Source organism: Scyliorhinus torazame, chromosome 31 (genome assembly GCF_047496885.1).
Source record: "Scyliorhinus torazame isolate Kashiwa2021f chromosome 31, sScyTor2.1, whole genome shotgun sequence".
NCBI classification, from domain to species: Eukaryota; Metazoa; Chordata; class Chondrichthyes; order Carcharhiniformes; family Scyliorhinidae; genus Scyliorhinus; species Scyliorhinus torazame.
Window position 1 is genome coordinate 36,083,883 of NC_092737.1, and position 15,720 is coordinate 36,099,602.

Below are 15,720 nucleotides of genomic sequence, written 5' to 3' on the forward strand. Positions count from 1 at the left end.
ACCTCCCGCGCTGTTTTCACTGTCCCGGCTCACTCAGCTCACGCGCTGTTTTCAATGTCCCGGCTCACTCAGCTCCCGCGCTGTTTTCACTGTCCCGGCTCACTCTCCTCCCGCGCTGTTTTCCCTGTTCCGGCTCACTCAGCTCCCGCGCTGTTTTCAATGTCCCGGCTCACTCCCCTCTCGCGCTGTTTTCACTGTCCCGGCTCACTCATCTCCCGCGCTGTTTTCAATGTCCCGGCTCACTCTCCTCTCGCGCTGTTTTCACTGTCCCGGCTCACTCACCTCCCGCGCTGTTTTCAATGTCCCGGCTCACTCTCTTCCCGCGCTTTTTTCACTGTCCCGGCTCACTCACCTCTCGCGCTGTTTTCAATGTCCCGGCTCACTCACCTCCCGCGCTGTTTTCACTGTCCCGGCTCACTCACCTCCCGCGCTGTTTTCACTGTCCCGGCTCACGCACCTCTCGCGCTGTTTTCACTGTCCCGGCTCACTCTCCTCCCGCGCTGTTTTCACTGTCCCGGCTCACTCTCCTCTCGCGCTGTTTTCACTGTCCCGGCTCACTCACCTCCCGCGCTGTTTTCACTGTCCCGGCTAACTCTCCTCCCGCGCTGTTTTCAATGTCCCGGCTCTCTCTCCTCCCGCGCTGTTTTCACTGTCCCGGCTCACTCATCTCCCGCGCTGTTTTCACTGTCCCGGCTCACTCTCCTCCCGCGCTGTTTTCACTGTCCCGGCTCACTCTCCTCCCGCGCTGTTTTCACTGGCCCGGCTCTCTCTCCTCCCGCGCTGTTTTCACTGTCCCGGCTCACTCACCTCCCGCGCTGTTTTCACTGTCCCGGCTCACTCACCTCCCGCGCTGTTTTCACTGTCCCGGCTCACTCTCCTCCCGCGCTGTTTTCACTGGCCCGGCTCTCTCTCCTCCCGCGCTGTTTTCACTGTCCCGGCTCACTCACCTCCCGCGCTGTTTTCACTGTCCCGGCTCACTCACCTCTCGCGCTATTTTCACTGTCCCGGCTCACTCTCCTCCCGCGCTGTTTTCACTGTCCCGGCTCTCTCACCTCTCGCGCTGTTTTCACTGTCCCGGCTCACTCACCTCCCGCGCTGTTTTCACTGTCCCGGCTCACTCACCTCTCGCGCTGTTTTCACTGTCCCGGCTCACTCTCCTCTCGCGCTGTTTTCACTGTCCCGGCTCACTCAGCTCCCGCGCTGTTTTCACTGTCCCGGCTCACTCACCTCTCGCGCTGTTTTCACTGTCCCGGCTCACTCACCTCCCGCGCTGTTTTCAATGTCCCGGCTCACTCTCCTCCCGCGCTTTTTTCACTGTCCCGGCTCACTCACCTCTCGCGCTGTTTTCACTGTCCCGGCTCACTCTCCTCCCGCGCTGTTTTCACTGTCCCGGCTCACTCACCTCTTGCGCTGTTTTCACTGTCCCGGCTCACTCACCTCCCGCGCTGTTTTCAATGTCCCGGCTCACTCTCTTCCCGCGCTTTTTTCACTGTCCCGGCTCACTCACCTCTCGCGCTGTTTTCAATGTCCCGGCTCACTCACCTCCCGCGCTGTTTTCACTGTCCCGGCTCACTCACCTCTCGCGCTGTTTTCACTGTCCCGGCTCACTCTCCTCCCGCGCTGTTTTCACTGTCCCGGCTCACTCTCCTCTCGCGCTGTTTTCACTGTCCCGGCTCACTCACCTCCCGCGCTGTTTTCACTGTCCCGGCTAACTCTCCTCCCGCGCTGTTTTCAATGTCCCGGCTCTCTCTCCTCCCGCGCTGTTTTCACTCTCCCGGCTCACTCAGCTCCCGCGCTGTTTTCACTGTCCCGGCTCACTCACCTCTCGCGCTGTTTTCACTGTCCCGGCTCACTCTCCTCCCGCGCTGTTTTCACTGTCCCGGCTCACTCATCTCCCGCGCTGTTTTCACTGTCCCGGCTCACTCTCCTCCCGCGCTGTTTTCACTGTCCCGGCTCTCTCTCCTCCCGCGCTGTTTTCACTTTCCCGGCTCACTCACCTCCCGCGCTGTTTTCACTGTCTCGGCTCACTCACCTCTCGCGCTATTTTCACTGTCCCGGCTCACTCTCCTCCCGCGCTGTTTTCACTGTCCCGGCTCACTCACCTCTCGCGCTGTTTTCACTGTCCCGGCTCACTCACCTCCCGCGCTGTTTTCAATGTCCCGGCTCACTCTCCTCCCGCGCTTTTTTCACTGTCCCGGCTCACTCACCTCTCGCGCTGTTTTCAATGTCCCGGCTCACTCACCTCCCGCGCTGTTTTCACTGTCCCGGCTCACTCAGCTTCCGCGCTGTTTTCACTGTCCCGGCTCACTCTCCTCTCGCGCTGTTTTCACTGTCCCGGCTCACTCACCTCCCGCGCTGTTTTCACTGTCCCGGCTAACTCTCCTCCCGCGCTGTTTTCAATGTCCCGGCTCTCTCTCCTCCCGCGCTGTTTTCACTCTCCCGGCTCACTCAGCTCCCGCGCTGTTTTCACTGTCCCGGCTCTCTCACCTCCCGCGCTGTTTTCACTGTCCCGGCTCACTCACCTCTCGCGCTGTTTTCACTGTCCCGGCTCACTCAGGTCCCGCGCTGTTTTCACTGTCCCGGCTCACTCACCTCCCGCGCTGTTTTCACTGTCCCGGCTCACTCTACTCCCGCGCTGTTTTCACTGTCCCGGCTCACTCACCTCCCGCGCTGTTTTCAATGTCCCGGCTCACTCAGCTCCCGCGCTGTTTTCACTGTCCCGGCTCTCTCACCTCTCGCGCTGTTTTCACTATCCCGGCTCACTCACCTCCCGCGCTGTTTTCACTGTCCCGGCTCTCTCACCTCTCGCGCTGTTTTCACTATCCCGGCTCACTCACCTCCCGCGCTGTTTTCACTGTCCCGGCTCACTTACCTCCCGCGCTGTTTTCAATGTCCCGGCTCACTCAGCTCCCGCGCTTTTTTCAATGTCCCGGCTCACTCACCACCCGCGCTGTTTTCACTGTCCCGGCTCTCTCTCCTCCCGCGCTGTTTTCACTGTCCCGGCTCACTCACCTCCCGCGCTGTTTTCACTGTCCCGGCTCTCTCACCTCCCGCGCTGTTTTCACTGTCCCGGCTCTCTCTCCTCCCGCGCTGTTTTCAATGTCCCGGCTCACTCAGCTCCCGCGCTGTTTTCACTGTCCCGGCTCACTCACCTCCCGCGCTGTTTTCACTGTCCCGGCTCACTCACCTCCCGCGCTGTTTTCACTGTCCCGGCTCACTCACCTCCCGCGCTGTTTTCACTGTCCCGGCTCACTCACCTCTCGCGCTGTTTTCACTGTCCCGGCTCACTCACCTCCCGCGCTGTTTTCAATGTCCCGGCTCACTCACCTCCCGCGCTGTTTTCACTGTCCCGGCTCACTCACCTCCCGCGCTGTTTTCAATGTCCCGGCTCACTCACCTCCCGCGCTGTTTTCACTGTCCCGGCTCACTCTCCTCCCGCGCTCTTTTCACTGTCCCGGCTCACTCAGCTCCCGCGCTGTTTTCAATGTCCCGGCTCTCTCACCTCCCGCGCTGTTTTCACTGTCCCGGCTCACTCAGCTCCCGCGCTGTTTTCAATGTCCCGGTTCACTCAGCTCCCGTGCTGTTTTCACTATCCCGGCTCACTCTCCTCCCGCGCTGTTTTCACTGTCCCGGCTCACTCTCCTCCCGCGCTGTTTTCACTGTCCCGGCTCACTCTCCTCCCGCGCTGTTTTCAATGTCCCGGCTCACTCACCTCCCGCGCTGCTTTCACTGTCCCGGCTCACTCACCTCCCGCGCTGTTTTCACTGTCCCGGCTCACTCACCTCCCGTGCTGTTTTCACTGTCCCGGCTCACTCAGCTCCCGCGCTGTTTTCAGTGTCCCGGCTCACTCTCCTCCCGCGCTGTTTTCACTATCCCGGCTCACTCTCCTCCCGCGCTGTTTTCACTGTCCCGGCTCTCTCACCTCCAGCGCTGTTTTCACTGTCCCAGCTCTCTCTCCTCCCGCGCTGTTTTCACTGTCCCGGCTCTCTCACCACCAGCGCTGTTTTCACTGTCCCGGCTTTCTCTCCTCCCGCGCTGTTTTCAATGTCCCGGCTCTCTCTCCTCCCGCGCTGTTTTCAATGTCCCGGCTCACTCAGCTCCCGCGCTGTTTTCACTGTCCCGGCTCACTCACCTCCCGCGCTGTTTTCACTGTCCCGGCTCACTCACCTCCCGCGCTGTTTTCACTGTCCCGGCTCACTCACCTCCCGCGCTGTTTTCACTGTCCCGGCTCACTCACCTCCCGCGCTCTTTTCACTGTCCCGGCTCACTCTCCTCTCGCGCTGTTTTCACTGTCCCGGCTCACTCTCCTCCCGCGCTGTTTTCACTATCCCGGCTCACTCACCTCCCGCGCTGTTTTCACTGTCCCGGCTCACTCACCTCTCGCGCTGTTTTCACTGTCCCGGCTCTCTCACCTCCCGCGCTGTTTTCAATGTCCCGGCTCACTCTCCTCCCGCGCTGTTTTCACTGTCCCGGCTCACTCAGCTCCCGCGCTGTTTTCACTGTCCCGGCTCACTCACCTCCCGCGCTGTTTTCACTGTCCCGGCTCACTCACCTCCCGCGCTGTTTTCACTGTCCTGGCTCACTCACCTCCCGCGCTGTTTTCACTGTCCCGGCTCACTCACCTCTCGCGCTGTTTTCACTGTCCCGGCTCACTCAGCTCCCGCGCTGTTTTCACTGTCCCGGCTCACTCACCTCTCGCGCTGTTTTCCCTGTCCCGGCTCACTCACCTCCCGCGCTGTTTTCAATGTCCCGGCTCACTCACCTCCCGCGCTGTTTTCACTGTCCCGGCTCACTCTCCTCCCGCGCTGTTTTCACTGTCCCGGCTCACTCAGCTCCCGCGCTGTTTTCAATGTCCCGGTTCACTCAGCTCCCGTGCTGTTTTCACTATCCCGGCTCACTCTCCTCCCGCGCTGTTTTCACTGTCCCGGCTCACTCTCCTCCCGCGCTGTTTTCACTGTCCCGGCTCACTCTCCTCCCGCCCTGTTTTCAATGTCCCGGCTCACTCACCTCCCGCGCTGTTTTCACTGTCCCGGCTCACTCACCTCCCGCGCTGTTTTCACTGTCCCGGCTCACTCACCTCCCGTGCTGTTTTCACTGTCCCGGCTCACTCAGCTCCCGCGCTGTTTTCACTGTCCCGGCTCACTCAGCTCCCGCGCTGTTTTCACTGTCCCGGCTCACTCACCACCCGCGCTATTTTCAATGTCCCGGCTCACTCACCTCCCACGCTGTTTTCAATGTCCCGGCTCACTCCCCTCTCGCGCTGTTTTCACTGTCCCGGCTCACTAAGCTCCCGTGCTGTTTTAACTGTCCCGGCTCAGTCACCACCCGCGCTATTTTCAATGTCCCGGCTCACTCACCTCCCACGCTGTTTTCAATGTCCCGGCTCACTCTCCTCCCGCGCTGTTTTCACTGTCCCGGCTCACTCACCTCTCGCCCTGTTTTCACTGTCCCGGCTCACTCAGCTCCCGCGCTGTTTTCAATGTCCCGGCTCACACTCCTCCCGCGCTGTTTTCACTGTCCCGGCTCACTCACCTCTCGCGCTGTTTTCACTGTCCCGGCTCACTCAGCTCCCGCGCTGTTTTCACTGTCCCGGCTCACTCACCTCCCGCGCTGTTTTCACTGTCCCGGCTCACTCACCTCTTGCGCTGTTTTCACTGTCCCGGCTCACTCACCTCCCGCGCTGTTTTCACTGTCCCGGCTCACTCACCTCCCGCGCTGTTTTCACTGTCCCGGCTCACTCACCTCCCGCGCTGTTTTCACTGTCCCGGCTCACTCTCCTCCCGCGCTGTTTTCCCTGTTCCGGCTCACTCACCTCCCGCGCTGTTTTCACTGTCCCGGCTCACTCACCTCCCGCGCTGTTTTCACTGTCCTGGCTCTCTCTCCTCCCGCGCTGTTTTCACTGTCCCGGCTCACTCAGCTCCCGCGCTGTTTTCACTGTCCCGGCTCACTCACCTCCCGCGCTGTTTTCACTGTCCCGGCTCACTCTCCTCTCGCCCTGTTTTCACTGTCCCGGCTCACTCACCTCCCGCGCTGTTTTCACTGTCCGGGCTCACTCAGCTCCCGTGCTGTTTTCACTGTCCCGGCTCACTCACCTCCCAGCGCTGTTTTCAATGTCCCGGCTCACTCAGCTCCCGCGCATTTTTCACTGTCCCGGCTCACTCAGCTCCCGCGCTGTTTTCACTGTCCCGGCTCACTCACCTCCCGCGCTGTTTTCACTGTCCCGGCTCACTCTCCTCTCGCCCTGTTTTCACTGTCCCGGCTCACTCACCTCCCGCGCTGTTTTCACTGTCCGGGCTCACTCAGCTCCCGCGCTGTATTCACTGTCCCGGCTCACTCACCTCCCGCGCTGTTTTCACTGTCCCGGCTCACTCACCTCCCGCGCTGTTTTCACTGTCCCGGCTCACTCACCTCCCGCGCTGTTTTCACTTTCCCGGCTCACTCACCTCCCGCGCTGTTTTCACTGTCCCGGCTCACTCACCTCTCGCGCTGTTTTCACTGTCCCGGCTCACTCAGCTCCCGCGCTGTTTTCACTGTCCCGGCTCACTCACCTCTCGCGCTGTTTTCACTGTCCCGGCTCACTCACCTCCCGCGCTGTTTTCAATGTCCCGGCTCACTCACCTCCCGCGCTGTTTTCACTGTCCCGGCTCACTCTCCTCCCGCGCTGTTTTCACTGTCCCGGCTCACTCAGCTCCCGCGCTGTTTTCAATGTCCCGGTTCACTCAGCTCCCGTGCTGTTTTCACTATCCCGGCTCACTCTCCTCCCGCGCTGTTTTCACTGTCCCGGCTCACTCTCCTCCCGCGCTGTTTTCACTGTCCCGGCTCACTCTCCTCCCGCGCTGTTTTCAATGTCCCGGCTCACTCACCTCCCGCGCTGTTTTCACTGTCCCGGCTCACTCACCTCCCGCGCAGTTTTCACTGTCCCGGCTCACTCACCTCCCGTGCTGTTTTCACTGTCCCGGCTCACTCAGCTCCCGCGCTGTTTTCACTGTCCCGGCTCACTCAGCTCCCGCGCTGTTTTCACTGTCCCGGCTCACTCACCACCCGCGCTATTTTCAATGTCCCGGCTCACTCACCTCCCACGCTGTTTTCAATGTCCCGGCTCACTCCCCTCTCGCGCTGTTTTCACTGTCCCGGCTCACTCTCCTCCCGCGCTGTTTTCACTGTCCCGGCTCACTCACCTCTCGCCCTGTTTTCACTGTCCCGGCTCACTCAGCTCCCGCGCTGTTTTCAATGTCCCGGCTCACACTCCTCCCGCGCTGTTTTCACTGTCCCGGCTCACTCACCTCTCGCGCTGTTTTCACTGTCCCGGCTCACTCAGCTCCCGCGCTGTTTTCACTGTCCCGGCTCACTCACCTCCCGCGCTGTTTTCACTGTCCCGGCTCACTCACCTCTTGCGCTGTTTTCACTGTCCCGGCTCACTCACCTCCCGCGCTGTTTTCACTGTCCCGGCTCACTCACCTCCCGCGCTGTTTTCACTGTCCCGGCTCACTCACCTCCCGCGCTGTTTTCACTGTCCCGGCTCACTCTCCTCCCGCGCTGTTTTCCCTGTTCCGGCTCACTCACCTCCCGCGCTGTTTTCACTGTCCCGGCTCACTCACCTCCCGCGCTGTTTTCACTGTCCTGGCTCTCTCTCCTCCCGCGCTGTTTTCACTGTCCCGGCTCACTCAGCTCCCGCGCTGTTTTCACTGTCCCGGCTCACTCACCTCCCGCGCTGTTTTCACTGTCCCGGCTCACTCTCCTCTCGCCCTGTTTTCACTGTCCCGGCTCACTCACCTCCCGCGCTGTTTTCACTGTCCGGGCTCACTCAGCTCCCGCGCTGTTTTCACTGTCCCGGCTCACTCACCTCCCAGCGCTGTTTTCAATGTCCCGGCTCACTCAGCTCCCGCGCATTTTTCACTGTCCCGGCTCACTCAGCTCCCGCGCTGTTTTCTCTGTCCCGGCTCACTCACCTCCCGCGCTGTTTTCACTGTCCCGGCTCACTCTCCTCTCGCCCTGTTTTCACTGTCCCGGCTCACTCACCTCCCGCGCTGTTTTCACTGTCCCGGCTCACTCACCTCCCGCGCTGTTTTCACTGTCCCGGCTCACTCACCTCTCGCGCTGTTTTCACTGTCCCGGCTCACTCAGCTCCCGCGCTGTTTTCACTGTCCCAGCTCACTCACCTCTCGCGCTGTTTTCACTGTCCCGGCTCACTCACCTCCCGCGCTGTTTTCAATGTCCCGGCTCACTCACCTCCCGCGCTGTTTTCACTGTCCCGGCTCACTCTCCTCCCGCGCTGTTTTCACTGTCCCGGCTCACTCTCCTCCCGCGCTGTTTTCAATGTCCCGGCTCACTCACCTCCCGCGCTGTTTTCACTGTCCCGGCTCACTCACCTCCCGCGCTGTTTTCACTGTCCCGGCTCACTCACCTCCCGTGCTGTTTTCACTGTCCCGGCTCACTCAGCTCCCGCGCTGTTTTCACTGTCCCGGCTCACTCAGCTCCCGCGCTGTTTTCACTGTCCCGGCTCACTCACCACCCGCGCTATTTTCAAAGTCCCGGCTCACTCACCTCCCACGCTGTTTTCAATGTCCCGGCTCACTCCCCTCTCGCGCTGTTTTCACTGTCCCGGCTCACTAAGCTCCCGTGCTGTTTTCACTGTCCCGGCTCACTCACCACCCGCGCTATTTTCAATGTCCCGGCTCACTCACCTCCCACGCTGTTTTCAATGTCCCGGCTCACTCTCCTCCCGCGCTGTTTTCACTGTCCCGGCTCACTCACCTCTCGCGCTGTTTTCACTGTCCCGGCTCACTCAGCTCCCGCGCTGTTTTCACTGTCCCGGCTCACTCACCTCCCGCGCTGTTTTCACTGTCCCGGCTCACTCACCTCCCGCGCTGTTTTCACTGTCCCGGCTCACTCTCCTCCCGCGCTGTTTTCCCTGTTCCGGCTCACTCAGCTCCCGTGCTGTTTTCACTGTCCCGGCTCACTCACCTCCCGCGCTGTTTTCACTGTCCCAGCTCACTCACCTCCCGTGCTGTTTTCACTGTCCCAGCTCACTCACCTCCCGCGCTGTTTTCACTGTCCCGGCTCACTCACCTCCCGCGCTGTTTTCACTGTCCTGGCTCTCTCTCCTCCCGCGCTGTTTTCACTGTCCCGGCTCACTCAGCTCCCGCGCTGTTTTCACTGTCCCGGCTCACTCACCTCCCGCGCTGTTTTCACTGTCCCGGCTCACTCTCCTCTCGCCCTGTTTTCACTGTCCCGGCTCACTCACCTCCCGCGCTGTTTTCACTGTCCGGGCTCACTCAGCTCCCGCGCTGTTTTCACTGTCCCGGCTCACTCACCTCCCAGCGCTGTTTTCAATGTCCCGGCTCACTCAGCTCCCGCGCATTTTTCACTGTCCCGGCTCACTCAGCTCCCGCGCTGTTTTCACTGTCCCGGCTCACTCACCTCCCGCGCTGTTTTCACTGTCCCGGCTCACTCTCCTCTCGCCCTGTTTTCACTGTCCCGGCTCACTCACCTCCCGCGCTGTTTTCACTGTCCGGGCTCACTCAGCTCCCGCGCTGTATTCACTGTCCCGGCTCACTCACCTCCCGCGCTGTTTTCACTGTCCCGGCTCACTCACCTCCCGCGCTGTTTTCAATGTCCCGGCTCACTCCCCTCTCGCGCTGTTTTCACTGTCCTGGCTCACTCTCCTCCCGCGTTGTTTTCACTGTCCCGGCTCACTCACCTCCCGCGCTGTTTTCACTGTCCCGGCTCACTCACCTCCCGCGCTGTTTTCAATGTCCCGGCTCACTCCCCTCTCGCGCTGTTTTCACTGTCCTGGCTCACTCTCCTCCCGCGCTGTTTTCACTGTCCCGGCTCACTCACCTCCCGCGCTGTTTTCACTGTCCCGGCCCACTCACCTCCCACGCTGTTTTCACTGTCCCGGCTCACTCTCCTCCCGCGCTGTTTTCCCTGTTCCGGCTCACTCAGCTCCCGCGCTGTTTTCAATGTCCCGGCTCACTCCCCTCTCGCGCTGTTTTCACTGTCCCGGCTCACTCATCTCCCGCGCTGTTTTCACTGTCCCGGCCCACTCACCTCCCACGCTGTTTTCACTGTCCCGGCTCACTCACCTCCCGCGCTGTTTTCAATGTCCCGGCTCACTCTCCTCCCGCGCTGTTTTCACTGTCCCGGCTCACTCTCCTCCCGCGCTGTTTTCCCTGTTCCGGCTCACTCAGCTCCCGCGCTGTTTTCAATGTCCCGGCTCACTCCCCTCTCGCGCTGTTTTCACTGTCCCGGCTCACTCATCTCCCGCGCTGTTTTCACTGTCCCGGCTCACTCTCCTCCCGCGCTGTTTTCACTGTCCCGGCTCACTCACCTCCCGCGCTGTTTTCACTGTCCCGGCTCACTCAGCTCACGCGCTGTTTTCAATGTCCCGGCTCACTCAGCTCCCGCGCTGTTTTCACTGTCCCGGCCCACTCACCTCCCACGCTGTTTTCACTGTCCCGGCTCACTCTCCTCCCGCGCTGTTTTCCCTGTTCCGGCTCACTCAGCTCCCGCGCTGTTTTCAATGTCCCGGCTCACTCCCCTCTCGCGCTGTTTTCACTGTCCCGGCTCACTCATCTCCCGCGCTGTTTTCACTGTCCCGGCCCACTCACCTCCCACGCTGTTTTCACTGTCCCGGCTCACTCACCTCCCGCGCTGTTTTCAATGTCCCGGCTCACTCTCCTCCCGCGCTGTTTTCACTGTCCCGGCTCACTCTCCTCCCGCGCTGTTTTCCCTGTTCCGGCTCACTCAGCTCCCGCGCTGTTTTCAATGTCCCGGCTCACTCCCCTCTCGCGCTGTTTTCACTGTCCCGGCTCACTCATCTCCCGCGCTGTTTTCACTGTCCCGGCTCACTCTCCTCCCGCGCTGTTTTCACTGTCCCGGCTCACTCACCTCCCGCGCTGTTTTCACTGTCCCGGCTCACTCACCTCCCGCGCTGTTTTCACTGTCCCGGCTCACTCACCTCCCGCGCTGTTTTCACTGTCCCGGCTCACTCACCTCCCGCGCTGTTTTCACTGTCCCGGCTCACTCACCTCCCGCGCTGTTTTCACTGTCCCGGCTCACTCACCTCCCGCGCTGTTTTCACTGTCCCGGCTCACTCACCTCCCGCGCTGTTTTCAATGTCCCGGCTCACTCAGCTCCCGCGCTGTTTTCACTGTCCCGGCTCACTCACCTCCCGCGCTGTTTTCACTGTCCCGGCTCACTCATCTCCCGCGCTGTTTTCAATGTCCCGGCCTACTCACCTCCCGCGCTGTTTTCACTGTCCCGGCTCACTCTCCTCCCGCGCTGTTTTCAATGTCCCGGCCTACTCACCTCCCGCGCTGTTTTCACTGTCCCGGCTCACTCACCTCCCGCGCTGTTTTCACTGTCCCGGCTCACTCAGCTCCCGCGCTGTTTTCACTGTCCCGGCTCACTCACCTCCCGCGCTGTTTTCACTGTCCCGGCTCACTCAGCTCCCGCGCTGTTTTCACTGTCCTCCCGTCCTCGTGGTGGCGTTAGTGGTAGGGGGGTTAGTCGGGGTGGGGGTTAGTCGGGGGGGGGGGCTAGTCATGGGGGGGTTACTCGGGTGTGTTAGTCGGGGTGGGGGTTTGTCGGGGGTGTTAGTCGGGGGGTTTAGTCAGGGTGGGGGTTAGTCGGGGGGGTTAGTCAGGGTGGGGGTTAGTCGGGGCGGTTAGTCGGTGGGGGTTAGTCAGGGGGGTTTAGTCGGGGGGGGTTAGTCAGAGGGGTTAGTCGGGGGGGGTTAGTCGGGGGTGGATTAGTCTGGGGCGGTTATTCGGGGGGGGTTAGTCGGGGGGGTTAGTCGGGGGGTTAGTCAGGGGGGTTTGTCGGGGGGGTTTAGTCGGGGGGGGTTAGTCGGGGGGGTTAGTCGGGGGGGGTTAGTCAGGGGGGGTTAGTCGGAGGAGGTTAGTCGGGGAGGTTAGTCGGGGGGGGTTAGTCAGGGGGAGTTAGTCGGAGGAGGTTAGTCGGGGGAGGTTAGTCGGGGGAGGTTAGTCGGGGGGGGGGGGTTAGTCGGGGGGGGTTAGTTGGGGGGGTTGTCGGGGTGGGTTAGTCGGGGGGGTTAGTCTGGGGGGGTTTAGTCAGGGGGGCGTTAATCGGGGGGGGGTTAGTCGGGGGGTGTTAGTCGGGGGGTTATTCGGTGGGGTTAGTCAGAGGGGTTAGTCGGGGGGGGGTTAGTTAGGGGGGGTTAGTCGGGGGGGGAGTTTGTCGGGGGGGGGTTAGTCAGGGGAGCGGGTTAGTCGAGGGGGCGTTAGTCGGGGGGGTTAGTCGGGGGGTGTTAGTCGAGGGGGCTTAGTTGGGGGGGTTAGTCGGGGGGGGTTAGTCGGTGGGGGTTCGTCGGGGGGGGGTTAGTCGAGGGGTTAGTCGGGGGGGGTTAGTTGGGGGGGGATTAGTCGTGGGGGCGTTAGCCGTAGGGGGGGTTAGTCGGGGTGGGGGTTAGTCGGGGGGGATTAGTCGTGGGGGCGTTAGCCGTAGGGGGGGTTAGTCGGGAGGGGGTTAGTCGGGGGGGATTAGTCGTGGGGGCGTTAGCCGTAGGGGGGGTTAGTCGGGAGTGGGTTAGTCGGGGGGGGGATTAGTCGTGGGGGCGTTAGCCGTAGGGGGGGTTAGTCGGGGGGTTAGTCGGGGGGGTTAGTCAGGGGGGTTTGTCGGGGGGGTTTAGTCGGGGGGGGGGTTAGTCGGGGGGGTTAGTCGGGGGGGGTTAGTCAGGGGGGGTTAGTCGGAGGAGGTTAGTCGGGGAGGTTAGTCGGGGGGGGGTTAGTCGGGGGGGTTAGTCAGGGGGAGTTAGTCGGAGGAGGTTAGTCGGGGGAGGTTAGTCGGGGGAGGTTAGTCGGGGGGGTGGTTAGTCGGGGGGGGGTTAGTTGGGGGGGTTGTCGGGGTGGGTTAGTCGGGGGGGTTAGTCTGGGGGGGTTTAGTCAGGGGGGGCGTTAATCGGGGGGGGGGTTAGTCGGGGGGTGTTAGTCGGGGGGTTATTCGGTGGGGTTAGTCAGAGGGGTTAGTCGGGGGGGGGTTAGTCAGGGGGGGTTAGTCGGGGGGGGGAGTTTGTCGGGGGGGGGTTAGTCAGGGGAGCGGGTTAGTCGAGGGGGCGTTAGTCGGGGGGGTTAGTCGGGGGGTGTTAGTCGAGGGGGCTTAGTTGGGGGGGTTAGTCGGGGGGGTTAGTCGGTGGGGGTTCGTCGGGGGGGGGGTTAGTCGAGGGGTTAGTCGGGGGGGGTTAGTTGGGGGGGGATTAGTCGTGGGGGCGTTAGCCGTAGGGGGGGTTAGTCGGGGTGGGGGTTAGCACGGGGGGATTAGTCGTGGGGGCGTTAGCCGTAGGGGGGGTTAGTCGGGAGGGGGTTAGTCGGGGGGGGGATTAGTCGTGGGGGCGTTAGCCGTAGGGGGGGTTAGTCGGGGTGGGGGTTAGTTGGGGGGGCTAGTTGGGAGGGTTAGTTGGGGGGGTTGTTAGTCCCTCCCCCACCCCCCCCCGCCCCCCCACATCCCCCCCCCCCGCGCCCCACCACCCCACTCCCCCCGCCTTCAGTCATTTTGGGAGGCGTTTTGAGAGGACTAACGAGGCGAGGGAACGTCCAATGAAACTCAGGACGTTAGGAAGCACAGAGGAGCAGAGAGATCTTGCCGTGTCTGTCCATAGATCCCGGGGGGGGGGGGGGGGCAGCGGGACAGGCGGGTAAGGTGATTGAGAAGGCCAATGGTCTTCCTTAGCCGAGGTCTGGAATGTCGGAGCAGGGACGTTATGCGGGAACTGGATAAAACGCTGTTAGGCCGCAGCTGGAATACCGTGCAGTTCGCGTCGCCAGCGTCCATATTGAACTGTTTGAGGTCTCAAGGATGAGGATTTTAATTGGGACCCTTCACCTCACAGGAGGCTCCTTGTCCCAATGTCAGCAAGGGTTTAGCCCTGTCCCACTCCCAATCCTTGGAGCTCCAGCTGGTGGGACCCGCAATACAGTCATCGGGTTACAGAATCTTTACCACAAGGACAGAGGCCCGTCGTGTCCATGGCGTCCGTCAATCCCTCTGTCTATTCCAATCCCATTCCCCAGCACTCAGTCCGTTGCATTCACTGCCTTCGGGTTTCGAACGCTCATCTCTATACTTCTTCAATCTTGTCAGTGTTCCCGTCTCTACTACCCTTTTTGGACGGCACGGTAGCACAGTGGCTAGCACTGCTGCCTCACAGCGCCAGGGTCCCGGGTTCGACTGCCGGCTTGGGTCACTGTCTGTGTGGAGTCTGCACGTTCTCCTCCGTGTCTACGTGGGTTTCCTCCGGGTGCTCCGGTTTCCTCCCACAGTCCAAAGATGAGCTGTTAGGTGGATTAGACATTCTGAATTCTCCCTCCGTGTACCCGAACAGGCGCTGGAATGTGGCGACTAGGGGATTTTCACAGTAACTTCATTGCAGTGTTAATGTAAGCCTACTTGTGACAATAAAGATTATTATTATTCTGCACTGTAGACAGGTACAGCACAGGGTTAGATACAGAGTAAAGCTCCCTCCGCACTGTCCCCATCAAACACTCCCAGGACAGGTACAGCACGGGGTTAGATACAGAGTAAAGCTCCCTCTACACTGTCCCCATCAAACACTCCCAGGACAGTACAGCACGGGGTTAGATACAGAGTAAAGCTCCCTCTACACTGTCCCCATCAAACACTCTCAGGACAGGTACAGCACGGGGTTAGATACAGAGTAAAGCTCCCTCTACATTGTCCCCATCAAACACTCCCAGGACAGGTACAGCACGGGGGTTAAATACAGAGTAAAGCTCCCTCTACACTGTCCCCATCAAACACTCCCAGGACAGGTACAGCACGGGTTAGATACAGAGTAAAGCTCCCTCTACACTGTCCCCATCAAACACTCCCAGGACAGGTACAGCACGGGGTTAGATACAGAGTAACGCTCCCTCCACACTGTCCCCATCAAACACTCCCAGGACAGGTACAGCACGGGGTTAGATACAGAGTAAAGCTCCCTCTACACTGTCCCCATCAAACACTCCCAGGACAGGTACAGCACGGGGTTAGATACAGAGTAAAGCTCCCTCTACACTGTCCCCATCAAACACTCACATGACACGTACAGCACGGGGTTAGATACAGAGTAAAGCTCCCTCTACACTGTCCCCATCAAACACTCACATGACACGTACAGCACGGCGTTAGATACAGAGTAAAGCTCCCTCTACACTGTCCACATCAAACACTCCCTGGACAGGTACAGCACGGGGTTAGATACAGAGTAAAGCTTCTTCTACACTGTCCACATCAAACAATCCCAGGACAGGTACAGCACGGGGTTAGATACAGAGTAAAGCTCCCTCTACACTGTCCATATCAAACAGTCCCAGGGCAGGTACAGCACGGGGTTAGATACAGAGTAAATCTCTCTCTACACTGTCCCCATCAAACACTCCCAGGACAGGCACAGCACGGGGTTAGATACAGAGTAAAGCTTTCTCGACACTGTCCACATCAAACACTCCCAGGACAGGTACAGCACGGGGTTAGATACAGAGTAAAGCTCCCTCTACACTGTCCCCATCAAACACTCCCAGGACAGGTACAGCACGGGGTTAGATACAGAGTAAAGCTCCCTCTACACTGTCCCCATCAAACACTCCCAGGACAGGTACAGCACGGGGTTAGATACAGAGTAAAGCTCCCTCTACACTGTCCCCATCAAACACTCGCAGGGCAGGTACAGCACGGGGTTAGATACAGAGTAAATCT